This window comes from Diospyros lotus, chromosome 2 (genome assembly GCF_014633365.1).
Source record: "Diospyros lotus cultivar Yz01 chromosome 2, ASM1463336v1, whole genome shotgun sequence".
Lineage (NCBI taxonomy): Eukaryota > Viridiplantae > Streptophyta > Magnoliopsida > Ericales > Ebenaceae > Diospyros > Diospyros lotus.
This window is the reverse complement of record NC_068339.1, coordinates 11831663-11837866: the sequence shown is the minus strand read 5'-3', so window position 1 is coordinate 11837866 and position 6204 is coordinate 11831663.

Below are 6204 nucleotides of genomic sequence, written 5' to 3'. Positions count from 1 at the left end.
TATGGGAGTCATCTTAGTTTTCTGGGTATGTATGTGGCCACTAACTGCTTCGTCAAGCTCTCCTTGCCCCTCTTAATCATTCATTTTATTAATGGATTTGGTTATTGTATTAGTTAGAAAGGAGTTTTGGTAATATACAAGTGTTGTTTATTGTAACACTTACATATTCATTATGAGAATGTGTGTATGTGGAAACAACTTCGTACTTAATGCCATAATATCATTAAATACTAATATTATACATATTATATAGACTACTTGTTTAATGTCGTTGAATTTGTTGTTTCTGTTCTCGCTTGCAACTTTGGGTTAAATATACATATTTTTTTAAATATAGACCAAACATATTCTATCTAAATATAAATATATATAATATGTTTTTTAAATATAATTATAAATTAAAAATATATTATACAAAATTATCTAAATCAAATTAAACTCATTTTAAAATTTTAAAAATTTTGGATCTTGAAACTTTTATAAGAACATAGTTTGCCTTATTATTTTTAAAAAACTTATTTTATAGTTTTGTTTCACTTTTTAAGTTACAAAATGAAAAACAAACTATAAACTATAATATTTATTTTTAATAAAAAGATATATTCATATATCCATCACAATATAATTATATTTCTTCTCTTTATCATTCATACAAAACATAAATTTTTATGTATTTTATAATTATTTTATGTATAAATAATTATTTATATATTTATATTATTATTTATTTGTATTACTTAAATTATAAGATAAAAAATTATGTAAAGTTATATTTAATATTTGGGTTTATATATTTGTAATATATATATATGTTTTGATAGCGGTACCAGCGACTAGAACAGTGGAGGCAATCGACGATTGAGGTGTCGGCGATTGTTGCAATGGCAATAAATGGCAAGAAACAACGAACGGGGATAGGAGACGAGAAGCTGCAAGCAAGAGAGAGAGAGAAGACTCAAAGAGAGAGAGAAAGAGAGATGGAGATGTCGATGGTAGCTGGAATGGCAGAGGCGAACAACAACAAGAATCGTTGATGGCGAAGGCTTCAATGAAGGAAAACGTGATCGAGGCGGCGACGGATAAAACTACGTCGGAGGCGAATGGCGGCGAATGATAACCAGAAGAAGCGTAGCAGACGAGAGAGAAAGAATGGGGAAGAAGTTGGGTGGTTGAAGGTGGAAGACAGAATGCGGTGGGGAGAGAAAGATATCAGAAAGAGAGAAAGAAAGTAGGCAAAGAAGAATAAGCTTTTAGGTGAGTATTAATTTGAGCTGAAAAGTTAGGGGTAAATTTGTAATTTAAACTGAGGGTACATCTGTAATTTTCTTTGAGTTGTCAAACAAGTTGTCCAGGTTGTTCGTGTACAATTGTCCTGCAGCTCCTTTTGACGGTTGATGATTGACGGTGAGCGATTTACTATAAGTTGGACAATGATACACGAACAACTTGGTGAACAACTTTGTTGACAACTCTAATTTCTAACGATATTTTGACATCAAAATATCGCGATATTTTATATCCAAATTTTTGAATGCCCGCCAATACTCTCTTTATCCTTCTTCCCCCCCTCTCTCTCCTTCCCCCCTCTCTCTCTCTCCTCATTCTCTTTCTCTGCTCATTGAAGTCACTGCCCCCGCCTTCGCCTCCGCCATTCCAGCCGTCGTCCGCCTCCACCTCTACCTCTCTCTCTCTCTCTGTTCTGGCCCCCCACCATGTTACCTTCTCCAGCAACTGCCGACTCTCTCTCACCTCCGCCAACTTCCTCTACAGTTGCCGCGTCATCTTCTCTAGCAACCGCAGACTTTCTCTCGCTACAACAGCTGCATCGTCTTCTCCAGCAACTGCTACCTTCCTCTTGTTGTCACCGTCGCCTCACCTTCTCCAACAACCGCCTTCTTCCTCTCCCCTCGTACCGCTCACTACAAAAAAAAATGATTTTTTGCGGCGATTTTTTTTAGGCGGTTCTAAAAACTACCGCAAAACATGGTATTTTGCGGCGGTTTTGAAACCGCCATAAAATATGATTTTTGCAGCGGTTTTCTTAAAATTTTGCGGCGGTTTCATAAAACCATCGCAAAATTTAGTAAAACATGTTTTTTTGCGACGATTTTTAAAAAATTGTTGCTAAATTTAAAAAAAATAATTAAATAATAAAAATATTAAATTCTTTTTCGCGGCAGTTTCTTAGAAATCGTTGCTAAATTAAAAAAAATTAAAATTAAAATAAAATAATTCATTAAAAAATTAAATTTAGCGACAGTTTTTGAGAAATCACAGCTAAATTTAAAAAAAATAAATAATTAAAAAATAAAAATAAAATAAAATAATTCATTAAAAAATTAAATTTAGCTGCGGTTTTCGAAAACCGCCACTAAATTGAAAAAAAAATTAAAATTAAATAAAAATCTGAAATATTAAAATTCATTATTTTCATTAAAAAAATTAAATTTTGCTTAAGAAAATATTTAAAAATTAAATAAATATAAAATCTTAAAAATAAATATAAAATTGCATTTAAATTAATAGCAAAATTAACTAAAAATATAATTTTAAAAAATAAAAATAAATTTAAAAAAATTTTAATATATAAAATCTTCTTTTTATTTTTAATAAATTAATTTATTTAATTTAACTCAATTAATTTATTTTTAATTTATTCTATTATTCTTTTAAAAATAATCAATTAATAAATATTTTTAATATATATTAAAAAATATAAAATATAATTCTAGAAATTAGTTGTTAGATTAGTATATAATATATATATGTGCATATATGTTAAAGAGTTCTTTGTAGATTAGGTAGTTCGCGTGCGCACGCAAGAGGTCTTGGGTTTGAAATTTGGGGAGAGCATGCTGGGATTTAATTTCCAGCATCGCCACGTGATGAGCAAGGGCGGGTGGGTCGGGCGCGGGGCGGGTTGGCTTGTGCGGGCCTTAAAAAAATTAAATTTTTTATTTTAGCGGCGGCACTAAAATTAACAATTTAATTTTTTTTTATTAATTTTAGCGACGGTTTGCTAAATATTATCGTAACCGCGGCTAAATTACTTATTTAGCGACAATTTTTAAAACCGCCGCAAAATTTAAAATTAGCGGCGGTTATTCCAGCGGTTGTTGAAAATCGCCACTAAACGCTCCGCGACGGCTGACTTAGCGACGGTTTTTAAAACGAAAACTTTGAAAACTGCCGCTAAAATACTTAGCGTCAGTTAAAAACCGCCGCTAAATGCTGATTTTTTTGTAGTGGCTGCATCACCTTCTCCAGCAACCACTGCTACCGCCTCACTTTCCTCTCGAACTATCACTTTCCTCTGACCTTCTCCAGCAACCGTCGTCATGCACATATACTGCAAGTTTATTAAGGATCATACTAAGACTTGTTATTGGTTTAATCCAAATTTGGGCGCATTTATTTATATTTGAACTCAACTCTATTAAATGCTTACTTGTAAAATTATCCTTGATATATGACTAAATTTTTTTTATGATCTTATTATGTCCAGTAGTACTCAACTCAAATCTGTAACCCTGAACCTGTTTGTGTTAAATGGGCAAACATCTATTGTAGTATAGAGAATAAATTGGTAAGTGATCTTGGCATAGAACCTAATTAATATAGGTATGTGAGAAGTTTTCCTATTTGTAAGTGTAAAGTGTTGGTCCTCCTCTTCTGTATACTCAAGGAGAGGGGGGTGTGAATTGAGTCTATTTTAGTTTTAAAATAATTTTTCCTTGAGTAATTATTTTGGTGTAATAGTCAAATTTGTAAAATTTACTCTTGACCCTCCATGCAAATATATATTAATTAAAATATTGTATAGTGTTTCCTTCAAATAGAAAAAAAACATATTTTTGAAATTAATATATGAATACTTGAAGCATCAAATACAAAATTAAAAAATAAAATAAGCCTAAGGGGATAATCATCGCTATTGAACATATTGTAAAATATTTTGATCTCTTGTGACCTAAATATGAATTTCAAAAAATATTATTTTTATAAAATAATTAAATAAATATATAATTATACATGAAAAATATCCTGTAGCCAACCCTCCTCAAAGAGAGATTTTCTTCACATATGATAAACAGTAATAAACATATCGTATTAAGTAATAACTAATTTGATTAATGTCCTCAAATTGAAAGAAAATTAATAACAAAACATGAAACCCACTTTGCAAAAATAATATAAACAATATTTTCTATCCTGCCTGTCAAACATACGACCAAAATAAATCATATTCTTTTACAACTCAAAATAAATTATGTTATTTAATTTTCATTTCAACAATCAAATCACTATAAAAAAAATAACAAAAGTAAACAGAAAAATTAAAAATATATAAATGTATATTCAAATGGTGCCATGCAGCGACGATAAGGGGCTGACGGTGGAGAGAGGCTAGAACGGTGGAGAAAAGCGATAGAAGATCCAAAGAGAGAAGAGATGGAGGCGTCAGCGGTCGCTGGAACGGTGAAGGCAGACAGTGATAGAGGCTGGAACGAGGCGAATGGTGACTGCGATGATGGTGGCAAGAAATGAGAAGAGAGAGTGAGGGAGGGAGAAAGGGGGAAGTAGAAAGAGAGAAAGAGATAAGGAGATGGAGCGGTCGGTAACAGGGTTTCCAAAGAGAGAGTGAGAGGTGAGAGTGAAAAAAAAGAAGTGAGAGGTCAATCGTGAAGTTGTCTTTTAAACTGATGGTTGATATGTAATTTTCTTGGATCAACTTGTCCACCAATTTGTTTGTGTAGCATTATCCCTGTAAGTTACTTATTAACTGGATTGTGCCAATTTAATTGATAAATTATTAGAGGGTAATAATTAATTTGTGGTAAATAAGATTTTACTTATATATATATATATTTTTAAGTTAAGTTGTTGTCGGCGTTCGGAATTGGTCGACGGTGATTCGTTGGCCTGTTCTGGTGTGGTAGATTCGAGAGAGAGAAAACATAATGCTTGGTTCAACGCCTTGATCCACCGGCCCTTCCCTGTAAAGTACTCTGATGCCCAAGTCAGTTAGCGAGAAAGGAAATGTCTAAAATATTTGTTCGTGGATCAAAGAAAAACATACCCTGGCTCTTAGAAGAGCTGGCTAATATATATCTCAGGACATGCCTCCTTGCCTCTCCTGTACGTGTACAGACGATTGGATGTGATAGTCGGCGTTGGCGGGGACGGCCATGCAACAGCAAGGTGTCGACGCGACTCCTATTAATGCGGATGGGATTCGTCATTAATAAGGATGAGATCTGAGGTGAACGCGCGAAAACCCAGATACGATTGTAATGATGTTGTAAAAAAAGGGCCAAAATGGGACCGGCGTGGGCCGGCCAAATAGGCCTAAATAGTCCAGCTGGGGTGGCCCTCTGGCCGAATGATATCCGTGGCATACACCATTTCTGTTACGCAAGCTGATCGACTGTGCATAGACATGGCCACGGTTCATGAACCGCCGGTTCCGGTTCAAGAAATCTTTGAACCTGAACCGAACCGCCCAAGGGCGGTTTGGGACGGTTCGGTTCCGGTTCCGGTTCGTGCCGGTTCGGTCAACGGTTTGGACCGGTTCGGTCAACGGTTTGAGCCGGTTCGGTCAACGGTTCCGGTACCGGTTCAAACCGAATTTTTTTAATTTTTTTTAAATATTGTTGTATTCAATTTTGGTCCTTGTTCCGTTGTTCGGTTCGGTTTGGTTTCGATTTTTAATTGTTAAATGTAATTGTAAATATAAATATTCTCAACCATATTTTTAATAAAAAAACACTACTAAAAATTGAAGAAATATAAGTAATAATTTCATTAAAAATAATTAAAACAACTAAACAAGTATGTAATACAAGTAATTAATTTTTACAAATGTGAAAAATAAAAAATAGAATTAGACTTAATTTCATTAAAAAATAATTACAACAAAAATGTAATACAAGAAATTAATTTTTACAAATGTGAAAAAAAATAAAATATGGACTTGGATGAGTTGGATCCTACGCATCTTCATTGGAGTCGGAAGTCGCCGTTGTTGAACCATCATTAAGCCATTCGTCAGATGATGATGAATGGATAAGTTCTTCTTGACGTCGCATGTTAGCTCTTTCCCAATCATCGAGGCAAACTTGAGCTTCCAATGATTCTGGAGCCAATCTTGATCTTCTTTCGTCCAAAATGTTGCCTCCACTACTGAATGTTTGTTCAACGGCT